We start from the raw sequence: 21,223 nt of genomic DNA, 5'->3' as shown, positions 1-21,223 counted from the left end.
GTGAGGAATAAACTGTTGAAGAATTGGGAGATTTGAAACCCGAAAGAGGTGTGAAGCTCAAAGGGCATGCCCTTGCAGGAGAGCTTCTAAAGTGAGCAAGGGTGAGTTGTTTTTACAGTGATTGGTTCTTACAATGGGTATTTCCAGATAGTGGGGCATTGGTTAAAAGTGATTTTCTTGTATCATTTTAGGAAGATGACTTAAGTTTCATTCGTGATTATCGGGGTATTTACAAGAAATAACCTGAGTTAAATTTTGCTCACGTTCATGAAATAAGCTAGATTAAGTTTTGCATATGTGGCTAAACTAGTCTTGTTTGTTTGCAGGATCGTCAAGCCTGGTTTCCATTTTATTTTAGCAAGTACTATAAGCTGTATTTGTTTTTACATTCAGTGCCTTTTTATATGAATTGTAGTCTGCTGAATATCAGGAAACAACTCCTTGTTTTTTTATTGTCTTCATTTGTCTGTTATGCCTTTGCTCATCCCTTTACATTTAGTCTTTCTGAATTACTTTATATCTCCTACGTACAACATTGGATTTTGCTCTGCAAAAAATCCACATTTTATTAAATAGATATCTAAGCTATTGTTATTTTGTCTTAAGGCAATGGGGTGTAAGAATTTACAGGAGGCAAAGGATTATCCATTATATGCAGTAGGAAGAACACTGTGTTTTACCACATTGCACAGTTTCTATCCCTAGACAGATATTCTGTAGTTGGTTTTAATTGAATCATTTTAAGGGCAGGGCAAATTTTAAGTCTGTATTTTGCAGGAAAATCAGCACTGAAACCAGTGTAAAAAAAGGCTTTGGAACATGTTTCTCTAACTTTTATAAGAATGTATGAAGAGCTTAGGATAAGGGTGGGTCTCAAAGGATATAAAGTGCATAAAATGCAGGAGATGAGGCTCTCCTTCCATGTTCCGTATTTACTATCAGCAAATATCTGAGCACCGATTTTCACAGTCTAACCCTCAACTCCCTTTGTCAAGAAACTGGAGATAAAATTAGCCCTGCCACCCTTCTTTCAAAATTCTTGTACCCATCTAAACACCCAGCTCCATAATTCATCCTTTATAAGTTGGCGTTCTCCAGCTGCGTGGGTCATGCTGCTTATCTTATAAATCTCCTGTGATGGCTCTCCTTTATCTTTAGCCTTTAAATAATTAAAATACTTTTTATATATTAATACATCTACATACTTTATGCTTGCATTATTCTGCCCTGCACCTCCTAGAAGCTCCAATCCTCTGTCCGTAACTACTCAAATTTTGTTGTTTTTATTAAAAACTTTTTTAATGTTTCTTTACTTTTGAAGGAGAGGGAGACAGAGCGTGAGCAGGGGAGGAGCGGAGAGAGAGGGAGATACAGAATCTGAAGCAGGCTCCAGGCTCTGAGCTGTCAGCAAGAGCCCAGCACAGAGCTCGAACTCATGAACTGTGAGATCATGACCTGTGCCAAAGTCAGACACTTAACCGACTGAGCCACCCAGGGGCCCATCAAATGTTGTTGTTTTTAATTTTGGGGCCTGAATATTCACCGTCATTCCTCTAAGCAATATAAACACATTACTATTTGTTGCTTTGGCAATTTGAGATGGTACCTATTGCTTCTCCACTATAAAAAATGAGGATTCATTCCAGTTGAATATCGTCTTTCCTCCCCTTCCCCATATTTGATGGAGATATTATTTTTTCTTTTTCCTACTTGTAACTTTAAATAATGTGTGTATAACTTACCTTACTGTTTCATCAGTTCTAGGCACAGCCAGACATTCCTTGCTCCCTGTTTGTCCCTCTCACCCGTCCTTCCTAACTGCATCCTCAACTTCTGTCAGCTCCACCTCATGTCTTTTGTCACGGTTGATACAATTCACACTGTCCTCTGTTTCCATAATTACCTGTTTATAGAAAAGTCATAGAAAAAGAATTTTAAGAGATGAGCTCAAATGAAACTATTCATATTATTGTCTCATTTTTACATCGGTATCATGATCCACTTACATTCCCTGTTCTGGGTTCTGATATCATCATCCTTGTGCTTCTCAAAGGAGCATATACGTAGCATCAAAATTAAATAGGCTATTTTCACTTAAAATTCATCTTTGTGGCTTGTTTCCCTTTTGAACCATGAGTTTCTTGCATTTCTGTTTTCCTGTTGAGATAAGTAATCTTCCAGCTTCTTTTCTGAGTTATTAACTGTTTGACTCAATTTTATTCTTTCTTGGAGATATTGCTTTTTTTAAGTTTATTTATTTTGAGAGAGCACAAGCAAGGGAGGGACAGAGAGAGAGGGAGAGAGAGAATGCCAAGCAGGCTCCACGCTGTCAGCACAGAGACAGACATGGGGCTCCAACTCACAAACTGTGAGATCATGACATGAGCCAAAATCAGGAGTTGGATGCTTAACTGACTGAGCCACCCAGGCGCCACTTTTGGAGATATTGTTTTAGGAGCTTTACTTTCTCTTCTAACTTGGCCCCATTCAAGGTTGACATGTAACTAGTACATACCAGTACAAATGTTTCCATTTTTAAAGCAATGAAATATTTGTGTATCAGAAGGAAAGCACTTTAAATAATATCAGTAATAAGTGATAAAATGAATTATAATGTAACTTTGCATAAAAATGCAGTATTTCAAGTGGTGTCATAGGATGCTGTGGTGACCGCTGATAATGGACCTTCCTTCTGTCATAACATCAGAGAAGCTACCTGCCAGTTAGTCCAGTGAGGCAATATAGCATTCTTCATAGTGCACTCTGTGATTTAGGTTAATCAGTTCTTTTTTATACTCTAAATAATTCATGCTTCGTGTGTTAATATCATAATTCTTACACAAACTTGTTAGTGAATTGTTTTGATATTTGTAAAATCAAGAATTAATAAAATATTGATGAATAAAAAAGATTAATTTTTTTGCTTCCTGGGTTAGTATTAGCATTTCATTTCACTGTCTCATTTTCCTCTTCTTTTTATAGAGTAAACTTCAAGCCTTTTCTTCATTAAAAAAAAAAAGTACAGATGGTAAAATTTGAGTCCTTGCATTTCTGAAAATTTTTTGAACACTCAAAGTTAGTTGATAATTGGACTGGCATAGAATCATAGATCAAATATCTTCTTTTCTCACACTCTCAAGGTATCACTTCATTTTTTAGCATCCATTGTTGCCAGTCTTAACAGATATGGCTTATATACCTGCTATATTTTAGGCGCTATTGCTAATCTGATACTGATTGATTTGTTGATGACATTGCTCAGTGGGCCCTTAATGCAAATATTTTTACTCTCAGATAGATACTTATGTTAGTTGTTTGCTAATTTTCTTCCCAATATTTTCTCACTTCTTTCTTTTAGAATTCCTAACAGCTGAATGATGAAGTGATGCTGTGTTTTTCATGATGCTATATTTCCTAAAATTTTTGCTTTTTTACAGTTTTTTTTCATTCACATGCTGGGGAATATCTTCCATGTAATCATCCCTATTTTCTATTGAATTTGCCATTTTGGAAATCATTACTTCCAATTGATAAGAATTGTTTATTGTCTCATTGTTCCCTTTCCTTGGCATACTTACATGGTACCTGAGTTTGAAACTAGGCAGCAATGCTACTTACATCCTGGTAAGAATGTTTCACAAGTGTTTTTCTTATGCAAATTGTGTGCTTTTCATTTAGCTCCTTCATTTACCTTGCTATTCCTTTTTAGTTTTCACTTATTCCTCATCTAAGAGCTTTAGTTTCTTTTCCATTCTCTATAGGATTTTCTTACCCATTTTTGTTTTCTTTCACGTTTCCACTTGGAGGAGTCATATGAAATCTGGAATAGTGGCTGTCGTAAAATGATCTTACATTTTGCTTTTTATTTTCTACGCTAACTTGATAATAACTTAATAACCTCTTCCTTTCCCTCTGCCTCCTTTCATTTCAAGTGCGAATGAATCTTTGTGTGGAATGTTAGGCTTCCAGTGTCTCAGTGTTGTTTTGCAAAACCAAAACTTAGCATAATTTTTGTGAAAGATGACTAACGTAAGGATGACTGCATTTATAATGTTCATAATTCAGGTAACCCCGTGGAAACCTGGAAGCATTAAAAAATGAATTTTGCTGATTTTAAATTAATTGTGGGTCAAGAGGGGCATTTTCTATAGAAATAACATTTCATTTCTTGGGGTGCTTAGGTGGCTCAGTTGGTTGAGCATCAGACTCTTGATCTCGGCTAAGGTCATGATCTCATGGTTCATGGGTTCAAGCCCCACGTCAGGCTCTGCACTGACAGCCTGGAGCCTGCTTGGGATTCTCTCTCCGCCCCTCCCCTGCTCATGTTTTCTCTCTCAAAATAAATAAATAAACTTAAGAAAAAAGAAATAACATTTAATTTCAGAAGTTGAGATATTTTTTTAAAAAAAATTTTTTTTTTCAATGTTTATTTATTTTTGGGACAGAGAGAGACAGAGCATGAACGGGGGAGGGGCAGAGAGAGAGGGAGACACAGAATCGGAAACAGGCTCCAGGCTCTGAGCCATCAGCCCAGAGCCTGACACGGGGCTCGAACTCACGGACCGTGAGATCGTGACCTGGTTGAAGTCGGACGCTTAACCGACTGCGCCACCCAGGCGCCCCAGAAGTTGAGATATTTTTAACTCTAACATGATAGCTCTGAAAATCTTAAGGAAAATGTAGAAGCATCTTTACTAAATTGTTTTTAATAATTCTACACATAAATTTTTTATTATTCTGGAAAAGTCATAATTATTTATTAAAATTTTCTCAATTAAGAGTAGTTATCTTTACCTAATCTTTTTTTTCCAGTTCTCTTTACAATAATCAGCATCACTATCTTGCAATAAAGTAAGGTCAGAGAATTACTTGGGGAAAATAATAATCTTGTCTAATATATGTTAGTTGAAATTGCTTTAAGTGCAAATTATATACCTAATGTATGTAAAATACAAAATGACAGGTGGTGTACCAGGCCTAGCTGAAGACCAAATGCAGTCCACATCTTATTGTTGATTATTACTACTAAATTTTGCCATTCAAGTTATCTCCCCTTTCTTCCCGCCAAAACCATTGTTCATTTGATGGTCCTACAGCAATAGGTGGTATAAGTGCATACAAAAAATCTCTTAGATAAGAAACCAACCTCTTGGCTTCTCTGATTCACAGAGAATGTTAACAGAAAAAGTCACAAGAAAGTACTACCATCAGGTGTGGCGTGAAGTGCCTCGGGACCCACCGTAGCATGCCAAAAGTTATCCTAAGGAACATACATCATGACGCCATCTGATATCTCTTTATAGCCTGTTAAACAGAAGTGGTTCCCTATTTCAGTTGAGCCACAAATTCAATTCCCTGCAGTAATTTGAGATAAATCTCTTTAGTGCTCCCTTGTATTTTCCCCAGTCAATTTGTCAATTAGGACCAAGTGAAGAGGAATAGTTTGTGTAGCCGAATGCCTGGACAAATTTAAAGTGAGGCAATGTATGTGATTATTCCCCTACCAACTGTGGTATTGTCTGGCCCACAAAGGATAATGCCGTGCTGCTTGGAACCCCAAATTCTGCCCCCAGATGAATATTTCCTTAACCAGTGCCAGCACTATCCATGGAGCTAATCATCCAAAACGCAGAAGAGATGGAAACACTTTTCAACCCCAAAACCTTTGGCGTTCAGTAGAGACACTTGGCTAAAGATATCTGTTCCATTGCATTGTTTCAAGAAAGGTGTCTTTCTTAAGGACAGGGACCTGGCAAGTTTGTGGCACTGTGGTCTTTCACACAGCAATTGAAGGACTTACATTGGAACAGGAGAGAAGGGGCCAAGTGAAAAACCTCTGATGAGAATCAGCATCTGTGTTTTGAAACTCTAAAAACAACTTGCTGGGGGACCTGGGTGGCTCAGTGGGTTGGGCGGCCGACTTTGGCTGAGGTCATGATCTTGTGGTTTAGCCCTGCCTCCCGGCTCTGTGCTGACAACTCAGAGCCTGGAGCCTGCTTCATATTCTGTGTCTCTGTCTCTGGCCCTCCCCCACTGACACTCTGTCTCTGTCTGTCTCTCTCAAAAATAAACATTAAAAATTTTAAGTAAATAAAAAATAAAACAAAATGCAGGGTCTTTCCTTCAGTGACAAAGTGAGAGATTAAACTCTTCCTGCTCCTTTTCCCACACTTCATTTACATTCAAGATAATTCTGCTTTTAGGTCAGATCTATGATATGACGAACTTAGAATTTTCTTGTCTGCAGAGTCAGATAAACACACATACACACGCACACACACACAACACGCATATGTTTATTTTATTTTTTTAGAGTGGGGGTGCAAGTGAGCAAGCGGCAGACAGAGAGTGAGAATCCCAGGAAGGGCAGAGGGAGAGAGAGAGACTCCCATGAGGGGCAGACTGAGGGGTGTAGAGAGAGAAGTAGGGCTCACCCAAAGTGGGGCTTATGCTCACCCATTGTGGGATTTGAACTCACAAACCATAAGATCATGACCTGAGTCCAAGTCAGATACCTAATAACTGAGCCATTCAGGCACCCTATAGTTATACCTTTACAATGATCGGTATACATTCCAAACTTAGAGATTTTCCCCCCACGGTTTTGGTGACCGTGATTCACAGGTAAAACTTCAGCTAATGGTTACCCAGCATCCAAAAATCATATGAAAACCTCACCGTAGGGTCTATTCAAACTGATGGTCTGGACACATCATCAATACAGACACACTGACTGCCTCAAGGATTTCTACCACATCCACAGTGACTACTTTTGATACCCAGATAGGCCTGACCTGCTGGTTCCTACTAAGCATCCAGCCTTAGTATCTCCTTCATCCCCCTGACCAACTCAGCTCCATCTGACCACACTGACACTGGGAAAAAGTTGAGGCTGAGGTTGGTCACAATTTCCATCTTCTCTCTTCTTGTAGTGATAAGAAAGTATGCTTCTCGCTTAATTATTCCAGGCTCTGAACACAAAACCATTCAGGAACTACATTAAAAACAATGCCCAATTTTCTTTCTTTTTTCTTTTGTCTTTATTTTATTTTGTTTTTTAAATAAAGGCTACTGCTTACGCGACTCTGGCCAGTAGTGACTGGCTTGAGACATGAATATAATTCAGGGTATTTATGTATTTGATCTTTTAGAAGTCAATCTGGGAAGTTATGCAAAGTAAAGCATCACAAAGATGTCTCCTGTTTTAAGCTGAACAGTGCCCCCGGTATGCAAACTGTACATTTTAATAGAATCCCCTTCTATAATTTGGTGTTAATAATAGAAAAGTATGTGAAACCATGTCAAAATTTTAATGATCGGGCTCAAGTGTGATGTCTTAAAGGAATTTTGTTGCGAGCTGTGTTGATAATGAAATATATTAATGTACTTGTTTGACTAATAACTGTATTGATCACTAATATGGTATAATTTCTAGTTAGTATGGGTGGCTCAGGGAAACCAACGTGAGTAACATTTCCTTCTTGTTTCCTGCATCATCTCTTCATTTCTTTGTTATAGAAGGAATTATAGGATACCCAGTACACCTTTGTCAGCCTCACCTGTGGAACAGTGACTGCTTTTCATGTAACATGTTTGATGTTATGTTTAACAAGTTTGACAAATTTTAGCTGTGACAGTTGTGGCTTTATGATTCTATAAAATGCAAGGTCATTTTAAAAGGAAAGATAACCTGCCCTCTCTGACAAAGAACAGGCAAACATTTTTTGTAAAGATTCTCTTTTCCTTTTTCTTTTTCTGAGTAGGAATGAAAAAGAAGCCACCTGAACAGGTACCGTTCATATTATGCCTGCCACCATTAATCTGCTTGCTCTCAAACTGAGGTGTGGGCATGCATATATTGTTTGAGTATAAGAACCAATATCACCTAGTTGAGTACTACTTTTCACAAAATGCAGAGATAAAATGACTTGTCTCCGTTACTGCTTTCCTAGACAAAAGCATAAACACATGCAATAAATATTCAGTATTGACCTTCACGAAAAACCTCTATGAATTAATGCCTCATATAGATGCTCTGAATTTAAAGATCCGGTGATTTATGGTAACACAAAAATACTAGACTCTGTTTAAACATTAGAAAGTCATTTATCAATTCTATTATACTTATTTTTCTTTCCCATCCTTAGAACAAATAACTTAGTGTCATATTCTTATTCTGGCTTCTCTATGATAGGATTTGTAGGGCATCTACTTTTATTTCCACACATAGCAAGACTGTCTCTCACAGGGAATGAGACTTAAGCATGTCAAAAGTATTTTCTTTGAAGTTTTGGTGACAAACACTGTAATAGAAATTCGGTTACTATAATAAGGATAACAGATGCTTTCTAGTTGACGACTCTGATATATTAATAGGTAAATGAATTGTGATTTGGAATACATTGACTTAAATCAGCTATAAATTTGACTTCTGCTTGCTCTGCCACAACATATTATTTTCAAATAGTGTAAATGACTAAGAACAACTAAAAGTTTAAAAGGACTTAATATTATGCAGTGTCAAGAAAAAAGAGAGCATGCTTAATGACACATTAATTAATGCGGAATTCAGATTGAATTCTGTGAGTTATAAATGCATCAGGGACTGAGTTTTAATCTTTGCACCCACAAGGAATAACATAAATTAATGATAGAGCAGAGAACGCTGTCAACTGTGTTATTCTATCTTATAGGAAAGCAGCTGCTTATGAAAAGATTTCTCTGCAGGCCAAGTGGACTCATAATTGACAGCAAAAGGTAGAAACGAAGACAGTGTCATAAGCTTTATGGAAGCATTCCAGAACTCTAAATTAGAAAAATCTTTCCTTCCACACTCCCACCCCAAGGAAGCCTATTGAACCCTGATTTTTGTGTCTGAAGTTCACTAATAGAAGAGTGCTGAAAAAAAAAGATGGAACTTTAGACAGTAAGTCATTTCTTTAGTGGAGAATACACATGTGCATGCACAGGCAAACAGAAACCCTCATGGAGGTATACCTTTGACAGCTTTCTTTCAGTGCCATTGTGAGAAATTCTGACTTTTAGGACCCACTCTAAGGTCAGGCCCTTTCCACAAAACAAACTCATTGATATCAGATGTCCTGACTTCTTGTATAGGGTCCCCTCAACTCTTTTCTTTTTTTTAACGTTTTTGTTTATTTTTGAGAGACAGAGAGAGACAGAGCATGAGTGGGGGAGGAGCAGAGAGAGAAAAAGAGACACATTATCTGAAGCAGGCTCCAGGCTCCCAGCTTCAGCACAGAACCCCACGCGGGGCTGAACCCCCAAACCATGAGATCATGACCTGAGCCTAAGTCAGACACTTAATTGACTGAGCCACCCTGGTGCCCTCTTTTTTTTTATGTTTATTATTTTTGAGAGAGAACTCACACACAAGCAGTGGATGGGCAGAGAGAGAGAGGGACAGAGGATCCCAAGCAGGCTCTATGCTGACACCTGCCAGCCTGATGTGGGGCTTGAACTTACAAACCATGAGATCAGACGCTCAATCCACTGAGCCCCCCAGCGCTCATGGTCCCATCAGCAATTAAAGCTTGGTAAACTGGCAAGGCATCTCTTCTATCTGTGCTCAGATTTCTGGATTGTAATTTGTCATCCTCTTCTCATTTCTCCACTCTCTTTGTATTTTCTCTGAAAAACTTCCTTGCCCCTGACCTGACATAGGCTCATCCCCTCTGATTCCTCATTATCATAGAACCTGTGCCTCTGGCCAGGTGTCTGTACTCCGCTCTGTGTGTTTATATCTGATGCGGAGGGCTGTCCTCTGGAGTCTCTTGCTCCCTTGAACAAATTTTTCAGGCTTAGTTTGAAGTTAACCCTAATTACCCAAGAGTATATCTGGGAAGGAGAAGCAACTAATGTGACAATGAATGCTTGTGGGGAAAGATGTGCAAATTCACTTGGAAATGTTAGGCAAATGTCAGCGTATTATTCCAAGCTAAAATGCAAATATAGCCCATCTTGGTTTTACCTTACCAGTTACTAAAACCAGGTGAAATTATTGGCATGTGAATGGATTTTCTGTCAGGTATTTCCCTGCTTCCATGAAATAATCTAGGTCATTAAATCTTTCAATAAATGTTTGTGGGTCACTTACACAGGTTAAATAAGGAGAGTTATAGGCTTTTCTTATACTACACAAACTGCATGCAGATACAGACATGATTGGTGGTGTAGATGTTCCCAAACGTTTCCCTTATGAATCAGGACAGAGATGGGCATTTGAACTTTGAAATAGAAAAGAACACATCTCACATTCAACCATCATCTTTCACTGGTTCAAATGTGGGGATTCGTATGTTTAGCATTTTGTAAATATAAACCCAAAGTAAGAGAAAAAAGTCTTAATAGAGAGGAAAATGTATATTCAATTTTAAAGAAGTATTTGCCCCCAGTAAGTTGGCTGTTTTTTACTCTGTAACAAATGTATATAGTTTAAGGAGATTTCCCAATTTAAACTCACTACATAAACTTGGAAAATATCAGAGAAACTGATTATTCCTGGAACATATCCCAGGATATTACTTACTAACAGCTTCCTAGGAAAATTCATTTTGATTTAGGCCTAAACCCTGGATCAGATACTTTCAAAGGCTATGAATATATGCATTATTTACCAGGGTAGGGCTTTTTAGAAGTTTTTCATATATAAAATGTCCCATCCTTAATACATAAACCTGGACTAAAACTAAACCTGCAGGGTATTCATGACATTCATGCAAAGTGAGAATTATGCAGAAAAGTGCACCCTTGCATACAAAAAATGGAAAACACTGTCCTTACCTAAGTCCCTGCTCACTTGTTAAGACAGTCAGCCTTCAGCAATAAAAAGCTTTCCTTCAAGAAACTCAGCATGCTTATTAAGCATCTGCACCTCCTGTCCCTGAAAGAAAGCTTTACTTTCCTCGTCGACCTCTCCCTCTTCCCTTCAAAGTCTTCACTCCACTTGATTACTTTCCCTTCTTTTCCTTGGAATGTCACAGTCTCTTCTGCCTCTACGTTTTTCTCAGACCAGATGGAGCGTTTCGTCATGAAAGGACCTGAGTATATTCTCCCTCTACCACAAAGTGTTGGCAGATCATCACAGAGCACCCTCCCTCAGCTGCCTGTGTTGGCTCTTGTGGTCTCCATCACTTTCTAGACCTTTACCATTAATGCCTACGTATCATGAGTTTTTGTTTTGGTTTGGTTTTTTTGTTGTTGTTGTTTTGCATTCGTTTTTCTCTCCGTTCAGATGGCAAACTTTATGAAGCAGACAATGACCCTGATTTTTTGGATTCCCCGCCATCTGTTGTCGTACTGCTCTAGAGTTCAGCTGACTTTTTTTTAAGCAAGACTTTCTCAATGAAGAAAGGATCAACACACTAACAAATACTGGGATAGGGATTCTGTGTATATATGAGGATAACAGATTCCTTCTAATTGACAATTCTGTTGTGTTCATGGGAAAATGAATTGTGATTCATTTGATTTACTTCCCAGCACAAGCTTCTTACCTCATGTTGAACCGATAACGAATGGTTCAGATGTGCTATTTGAGCAGCACTGGTCACATCACACATATTTTGTGCATTGCTCTGTATAAACTTTACATTCTTGAAAGTATAATTTCCTTAAGCCCTGGTTTCTTCATCTATAAAATGAGGATAATCATATATTCTGCACTGAAGTTTCATAAGGATTAAAATTTTGAAATGCATGAAAAGCTATTTGCCCAAGACCTGGTACATATTAGCTTCAAGTAAATGGTGATTATTATTTAAGTTGTACCCTATGTACCACTTGCCATCATGGCAGAATGGATAGTTAATTATAAACTTTTAACACATTTATTTATTATTACATTTAATTATAAATATAATTAAAAGAAAACATTTTAAGTCCACTGAATAAACCTTTAAGAAATCAATCAACCAGGGTGCCTGGGTGGCTCAGTCAGTTAAGCATCCAACTTCAGCTCAGGTCATGATCTTGCAGTTTGTGAATTTGTGCCCCAACCTAGAGCTCTGTGCTGACAGCTCAGGGCCTGGAACCTGCTTCAGGTTCTTTGTCTCCCTCTCTCTCTACCCCCTCCCCTGCTTGTGCTCGCGTTCCCTTTCTCTCTCTCTCTCTCTCTCTCTCTCTCTCTCGAAAACAAAGCCATTAAAAACAATTTTTTTAAAGAAATCAATCAACAGTTTCTCATAGCAAGATACAGGCTTCAGAAAACTTAAGCAGGTTCTATCAAGCCTGAAAGGTGCCATAAGAAAGAGGGAAATCCTGCCACTGCAACAACATGGATGAAGCTTGAGTACAATCCACTGAGTGAAATAAGCCAGTCACAGGACAAATACTGAATGAGTCCACTTCTAGGAAGTGTCTAAAGAAGCCACATTCCTGGAAGCAGAGAGTAGTATGGTGGTTGCCAAGGACTGAGGGAAGATGGAAATGGGGAGTTGGTATTCAAAGAGCGTAAAGTTTCATTTATGCAAGATGATTAAGGTCTAGAGATCTACTTTACAACATGGTTGAAAACAGTGTGTGGTACACTTAAACTTTTGTTTAGAGGGAGAATTTCATGTTAAGTGTTCTTACCACAACTTTTTAAAATGGTATACACACCTTTATAGGCACGTTTATGTAGTACCTGAGGTTCAAAATAGGTGAAAGTATATTATTCATTGTAGGAGTTCTAAGATTAATTTCTCTTTTTAATTTAATTTAATTTTTATTGAGGTACAATTAACATACATTAGTTTCAAGTGTACATTATTTGATATTTGCAATATGATCAGCATAATAAGTATGGTTAACATCCATCACTATACATACTTAAAATTTTTTTTCTTAGAATGAGAACTCTTAAAATCTATTCTCTTAGCAACTTTCAAATATGCAATACAATATTATTAACTATAGTCACCATGCTGCACATTACATCCTCCTAGCTTAATTTTATAACTAGATATTTTTACCTTTTGACTCCTTTCACCCATTTGCCCCACTATCACTCCCATTTCTGGCAACCAACAATCTGTTCCTTGTATCTGTGAGCGTGTTTGGTTTTGGTGGGGATGTGGGGTATTTATTTATTTAAGATTCCACATACAATTGAGGGGTGCCTGGGTGGCTCAGTCCGTTGAGCAACCTTATCTCACAGTTTGTGAGTTCAAGCCCCAGGTCGGTCTCTGAGCTGATAGCTCAGAGCCTCGAGCCTGCTTCTAATTCTGTGTATTCTTTCTCTCTCTGCTCCTCCCCCACTCATGCTCTGTCTCTCTCTGTCTCAGAAATAAATAAACATTAAAAAAAATTTAAAAGATTCCACATACAACTGAGATTTGCAATATTTGTCTTTCTCTGTTTGAGTTCAGTTAGCAAAATTCCCTCAAGGTCCATATTCCACTGTGTGTGTGTGTGTGTGTGTGTGTGTGTGTGTGTGTGTGTGTGTGTATCACATTTTCCTTATCCATTCATTCATCAGTGGACACTTAGTTTGTTGCATATTTTGTCTATTGTAAATAATGCTGCAATGAACAAGAGGGGGAAAACATATATCTTTTTCATTTAGTGTTTCCATTTTCTTTAGATAGATACCCAGAGGTGGGATTGCTGGATCATATGGTAGTTCTATTTTTAATTTGGGGGAACCTTGGGGCGCCTGGGTGGCGCAGTCGGTTAAGCGTCCGACTTCAGCCAGGTCACGATCTCGCGGTCCGTGAGTTCGAGCCCTGCGTCAGGCTCTGGGCTGATGGCTCAGAGCCTGGAGCCTGTTTCTGATTCTGTGTCTCCCTCTCTCTCTGCCCCTCCCCCGTTCATGCTCTGTCTTTCTCTGTCCCAAAAATAAATAAACGTTGAAAAAAAAATTTTTTTTTTAATTTGGGGGAACCTCCATACAGTTTTCCATAGTGGCTATACCAATTTACATTCATGCCAAGAGTACACGAGAATTCCCTTTCCTCTACATCCTGGTCAACACTTATTTCTTGTCTTTTTGATACTAGCCATTCGACCAGACTCGAGGTAGTATCTCATTATGGTTTCAATTTGCATTTCCATGGCAATTAGTCATGTTGAGCATCTTTTCATGGGTGCTGGCCATCTGTATGTCTTCTTTGCAAAAATGTTTATTCAGATCCTCTGCCCATTTTTTAAGCAAATTATTCATATTTTCACTATTAAGCTATATGAGTTCTTTATATATTATGGATGTTAACTCCTTGTCAGATATATGATTTCAACTATCTTCTTCCATTCTGTATGTTACCTTCTCATTTTGTTGATGGTTTTCTTTGCTGTGCAAGAGCTTTTTAGTTTGATGTATTCCCACTTGTTTATTTTTTGTTTTGTTCTCTTTAGTTGGGGTGTAAAATCCAAAAAGTCACTGCCAAGACCTCTGTCAAGGAGCTGACTGCCTATGTTTTCTTCTAGGAGTTTTATGGTTTCAGGGCTTACATTCTACTCTTTAATCTATTTGGGGTTGATTGTTGTTTATGGTGTAAGATAGAATGGTCCAGTTTCATTCTTTCGCATGTGACTGTCCACTTTTCCCCACACCATTAATTGAAGAGATTGTCCTTTTCCCGTTTGATTAAGATTAATTTCTTAAAACAATTAATTAAAGAAACATATGCCTGATAGGTCTATGTGTATGAGATTGCTGGGTGATCATCATGTCTCAGATATTTCGTATGTATAGACCAAGTGTGGCCAGACTGGTTATTACGTAGGAAGTAGAGATTCATTCATCAAATAGTTACTGAATACCTGTTCTATACCAGACACTATTCTAGGACCTGGAAATTAAGCAGTTAATGAAAGAGTGTTCAATCCCTGTACTCAAGGAGCCATATTCTTGTTGTGTTTATATCTGCGGTGGTTTACTGTCACCACAACAACCCTGTGCTTGGACTCATTGGTGCCCAAAAGGTTTAGTTTGGGTTAGTTGAGGTTTGGCCATGCCTTTGGATTTCCGCCTGATTTGATACTAGGCTTGGATTAAGGGTCCTTCTCCTTGGCTGGAGAGCATCAACAGTTATTGCTCGGGTGAAGGTGGGGTGCAAGGTTTCAGGCTCCCACATGGACTTACATCCATGCCTTCCCTGGCTCAGCCACTCAGCTCAACCCAAAATGGTTCCTCACCCCCAAGTCAAAAAACTTTTTTCTAATGAAGTTTGGCTTTTTTTTAATATTTCCTTTGGCAATTTCTAGACCATATTGTCCCTCTTAAATATATACATCATACTTAAGGATATAACTTAGATGCATTAGGTACCATTTGATTTCATGAAGTGTTAATTAGCTATTTATGATTATGATTTTGTGCAGAAACTCCTGAACATTATAAGGATTCTGCTTGGCCATACAGAGACTAACCTTATGGTACGTTCAGTCCATCAGTGAGATTAGACTAGTTATTATGTAAAAAGAAAGACTGCTTTCTTTACTAAACACAGGATTTATTTTTAAGCCAATGGAATCTCTTAGATTTTTAAATCTATTCACATGAAATCCCTAGGAAATAATGTCTGAGAATATATATTTTTATCTCCATTTTAAAATTTTGGCAATATGGTACACATACATATACATACAGAATTTCTCCCTCTATGCATATTACATCATTGTCTGAAAATATTGAAAAGTTTACAAGGTCAACCATGTATCAAATTCTAGGATGTGAGAGCATTTGAATTTGCCTATGTGGTTTCTATTGGTTTTTAATATTTATAAATACACTTTTTAAAAACATTTAAATCAACTGGTGGAATGATTTCCAATGTTTTTCCTTATTAACTAAAGTATCTTGACTTAGATAGAGGTCCACTTTGCTAGTTTCCTTTTCTATTGTTATTGGAACATGTGTCATAAATGCAGGGTTAGAGTCTCATCAAAGAAGATGCTTAAGGGTCTGTGGGATGCATCAAACAGTGTGGCAAAATTAGTATTAATGGCCTTCTTTGGCAACAGTTTAGAGAAACAGAATAAGTAGAATATTATCGTATAGGGTGTTATAATAATAGTGAATACTCTACTGATGATACTTTCAGGATTATGTGATACCAGATTGAATGTCATAAGTAAGACAGCAGAGAGACAGCAAAGAATAAAGTATTTATTTCCTATATTTTCATTGGTAATTAGAGAAAATCAAATTCAGTGAGGTTTTGGGCAGTGAATTCTAGGCCAGAGACCCTTAGGACAAGGTTAAAGGAACAGGCTTACTGGTCCTTCTACACTGCACTCTAACAACTTGCAACTGCTAAATGTTAATGTTTTTTTGCTACTAAACAAAACCATAAAGGAAATAGGAGGTTGTTTACACTCCCTATTAAGGAGTCTTTGATGCCTAGAGATGACTCTAAGTTCAAATGCCAGGCCCCTGACTAGTGCCCTAAGTAACGTGAAACATCTGAGAAACCCTGCAGGGGTGCGTGTCCCAGAATCATTGTAGAAACCTGTTACTCAAGTAAATCATGACATGTGTGACATATATGAAGATAGCTGCAGTGTCCTGTGCTCAAGCATAAACCAGAACAGAGTGAGTCACCCCTGGAGGATGGGTGACTGAGGGGGCCATTTGAGGGAAGGAGTAAGAGTGTGAATCTTGGAAAAGGCACAGCTTACTGTATGAGATTCTAATTTTGACACCTGGAATTTGACCGCTGCAGGTGTTGTTATCTTTTAGCCTCCACAGTGCACCCCTGCGGTCTATCATAAATCGAGATGATTGTAGTCATCAGTGTTCTAACCTGCGGCTCACACTCATGCACACAAGCTCTAAACCCAGTCTTCCATTGCGTCCTGGGTCCCTTCTTTTTTCCACTTATGGAAAGTGCAGAGGAAAACCTGAGAAATGTTGGCCTACTGCCAGGAAAGTAGCAGCAAATTTGGAAAAATAATGATTCTTAAACATAGTGTTAGAATGCTAGAATACTGGTCTAGCTGAATCCAGTTGTAGAGTATATCACAAAATCTAAATGGTGACTCATACACTTAAGCATCTCAGTAATTGCACTTATGGATGAAGTGGTCTGTTATTATCCTTGTTCTTCCTGGGGTCTCTAGAGTACTTTCCATATACTCAAAACCAGCAGATCTGTACGTTCCTCTCCATGGCCACCCCTCTACCACCTAAGGAAATTTTTCTCAGTTCTCCCATTCCCCAGGTGCCCAGTAATGTGCTACTTTATTGCCTTTCCTCTGTACCTGGAGCTGTCTTGCTTTTGTTTCAGAAATGGGGGAAGAGCTACTCCCAAGATAATGTTAAGCTTGGTCTCAGAGTTTCAGAGCAGCAGGTCTTGGGCCCTAAGACTTTTATGGAAAACCCCCTTCAGCTTCTGCTTGCTGCCTTCTCCGTAGGAATCAGACCTGGTGCTCATGACCAGGACACCCCGCTGGTTCTCTCCATGGGCCTGGTTTCCCCATCTCATACATAGCATCCACACACTAACAGATTCTACCCAGAGGCCCTCTTACCCCATGCTTACCAACTAGAACCCATTTGGACCTAGGTGTGATACCCAGCTGTCAGTCCAATGTAGTGAAGTGACGTCACTAAGTTTATACCAAGATGTAACAATGTGTAGAGCCATGTGGACCAACAAACTGTTGATGTGGCTGGGGATTGGGCAGGTGTGGAATGAGTGAGTAAAGAAGAATGATAAAACATGAAGTGAGAAAATTAGTTTGGGGCAAAACCATTCAGACCTTTGAACACTATGCTGTATTTGGTATTTGGTAGATTTAATAGAAATCATTAAAAGTTTTTAATACAAGTAAGTAACATGGTTAGTTCTGTTTTTTGAAAGATGTCCTTGGCAGCAATGTGAGATCAAATAACCTAGGGACATGCAGTTAGACTGATAGAATAGTACAAGGAAGAAATAATGAAATCTTGGTAACATTCATGCACTTGGATTAATAAGAATGCTAGGATATTTATTATTTACTACCTGGTAGGTACCAAACTGAAACCTAGTGGCCAAAAAAAACCCCAAAAAACCTAAGAGGTTAAAAGCATGAACTTTCAGTCAGACTGGGTTTGAATCCTGGTTGAACACTTACTGTGTATGTGACCTTCAACGAGCTGTTTAACCTCTGTTTTTTCAGTTTCCTTATCTATCAAATGAGAGGAATAATAGGACCTATCTCATTAAGTTGTTGTGGTAATTGAGATGATATATGTGTTTTAGAATAGTGCCTGATACATAGTCTTATTCTTATTTCTATTCTTATTTTTATTAGTATCATTATTTCCCAAGATCATATAGCTTATAAACAGTGGAACTGCTGTTTACATTTTGGTTCAAGTCCCACTGTTAAAATACTCTGCTAGACAGAAGGGCATATCAGAGTGAGAGCCAACAAAAAAAATATAAAAGATAAGAATGACCCGAGGTTTCTTGTTTGGGTAGCTTTCCAGGAGAGAAGGGAAAATAAAAAAAAAAAAAACACAGGAAGAAAAACTTCCTTGAAGAAGGGATTGATTAACAATGTCATATGCAGTGCCATATGGCAAGCTCAATTAGTGCTAACAAGTGATTGGATTTCCAAAAGGGATAGATGGGGAGAGAAGTAGGTATCCTTGATCAAAGAATCATATTCATCTAACTTCTTGGCAGGGCATTGCTTTAGTCAGGGAAGAAGGGAATTTTTACCTAGAAAACAGAATGGAATGTGATCCCAATGATAATTGGTAGAGATCATTAACAGCTATCCTCTTTGCTTTTAGAGAGAAATATCTATCTTCAACCCTGTGAATTCCAATTTTGTGATTCTTATTTTTTTATATAAACACCAGCATTTTCGTATCCTTGGGATCTGCCCAGGCAAATACGTGGAACTGAGAAAAACACAGGCCAACACAGAGTTGATGGATTTACTTATAAGGTTTTTAAAAATAAACTTTAGTATCAGTAGCATAAGGATGCAAAACTAGAGTTTGAGTTTCTCTCATAAAATGAGAAAAATTTTCTTGGATTATTGGTCTACTCCTAATAAGAAGTTGTAAAAGCTTTTTCTTTACCTTTTGAATAATTGACTTTCAAGACATAACACAGGGGCATAGGGGTAGCTCAATCAGTTAAGTATCCTACTCTTGATTTTGACTTGGGTCATGACCTCACGGCTCATGGGTTTGAGCCCTTTGTCAGGCTCTGCGCTGCCAGTGCAAAGCCTGCTTGGGATTCTCTCTTTCTTCTCTCTTTCTCTCTCTCTGCCCCTCCCCAGTTCACACTCTCTCTCTCTCAAAATAAATGAACTTAAAAAAAAACTCACAAGACACAACACAATCTGTATCTTAGAATTATTTCTTGTTCTTTGTGTTGATGTTATCATATCCTTGATTATTTAAAAGAAACAAATCTTATTTTTTAATGACTTAAAGTGTTTTTTTACCATCATGTTATATCTTATATTTACTTTTTAAATCTTTTATTTTCACTTAGATTACTAAGTAACTAAATATTGCTTCTCCGTAACTCATGATTTTATTTACCAAGTGTTCAAACTTGACAACTTTGGTATATTTTTCTTCATGAAGTAAAATCCTAAAGGAAATCTTCTTTCTTTTTAAACATGCTTTATTGAAGTATGATTGGCATACAAAAAGCTGTATATTTAATGTATACAACTTGATGAATTTGGAGATCAGTACCCATCTATGAAACCAGCACCATAATCAATACCATAAACATATACATTATCCCTAAAAGTTTCCTGTGGCTCTCTTTATTTGTTATTATTTTATTTTTTGTGATAAAAACACTTAACATAAGATCTGTTCTCTTAAAAAAATTTTAAGTGTACAATAAAGTATTGTTAACCGAAGACATTATGCTATATAGTAGATCTCTAGGATTTATTCATTTTGCATAACTGTAACCTTTGAGTAATACCTCCCATTTCCTCTCTCCCCTTTCCCCTGCCCCTGCCCTGCCCTGCCAAACACTATTCTACTCTCTGCACTATTCTTCTATGAGTGACTATTTTAGATTCTTCATGTAAGTGGTATCATGTAGTATTTATCCTTCTCTATCTGGCTTATTTCACTTAGCATAATGTCCTCCAGTTCATCCACATTGTTGCACATGGCAGGATTTCCTTTTTTAGTGGATGAATCTTGTTCTATTCTATGTATATACGTTTTCTTTATCCATTCATCCGTTAATGAACACTTAGGTTGCTTCCATGTCTTGGCTATTGTGAATAATATTAATACTGCAGTGAACATGAGAGTACAGATATCTCTTTGAAATCCTGATTCAGTTATTTTGAACATATACCTAGAAGTAAGAATTCTGGATCATATGGTAGTTCTATTTTTAGTCTTTTTTCAGGAGCCTCCATATTGTTTTCCTTAGTGGCTGCACCAGTTTACATTCCCACCAACCAAACTACCTTGCTCAGTTGCATTATTTTTGTAATGAAGTCACATCAGATCTTTAACCACAGCCATTTGAGGTCTTTTGTTATACACAGATTTGTTTGTTTGTTTTACTCTAATCCTTCTCTGAAAGCACTTGCACTTAGCTATAGATCAGAATTCTTTGTCTTCAACATACAGAGACTATTTCTGAGACCCATGGAAAGGGCTATGCCAGGTACTCTGAGGCACAAACTCCTGAGGACATTGCTTAATAACTTTAAGTTCATTCCACTGGACTGAGTCAGAATGTCTGTAACTCTGGTGGAGATACTGATGGGTTCATGAGACTGCTAACCCATGATCAAGCAGGACAAGAATTAATTATATAGCAGTGAAGGAACTGATGAAGGATGATTATAGGTTTTGTTTGGAATATTGCTGATGTTTTAATGTTCTGTTTTCTGGATGTAAGGAACTCTTTTCTTTTTCTCTTAAGGTTTCTATAACTCATAACAACTTAGTACAGTATGCTTTTGAAAACAGAAATAAAATATTTATCTTTTTTTTCCCTGCCTGATTCCTCCAGAATTCAGAAACTCTTACTGGGTACAGCAAAACCTTGGATTGTGAGTAACTTGGTCTGCAAGTGTTCCTCAAGACATGCAAACATTTCTAATAAATTTTAACTAGATAAACGAGCAATGTCTTGCAATGTGACTATTACGTGATCACATGATCACAACTGAGCCAGTGGCTCTTCTCTCTCTCTCTTGCTCTGGAATTTTGGGTGATCGTCTCTGATGCCCAGATGCTTGGTCTCAGGCCGCGGTGTTTGGCAGAAATCAGTGATTTTTCAGA

The sequence above is a fragment of the Puma concolor genome, chromosome A1 (assembly GCF_028749965.1).
Source record: "Puma concolor isolate L17-30 chromosome A1, mPumCon1.1.hap2, whole genome shotgun sequence".
NCBI lineage: Eukaryota > Metazoa > Chordata > Mammalia > Carnivora > Felidae > Puma > Puma concolor.
This window is presented reverse-complemented; position numbering follows the sequence as displayed.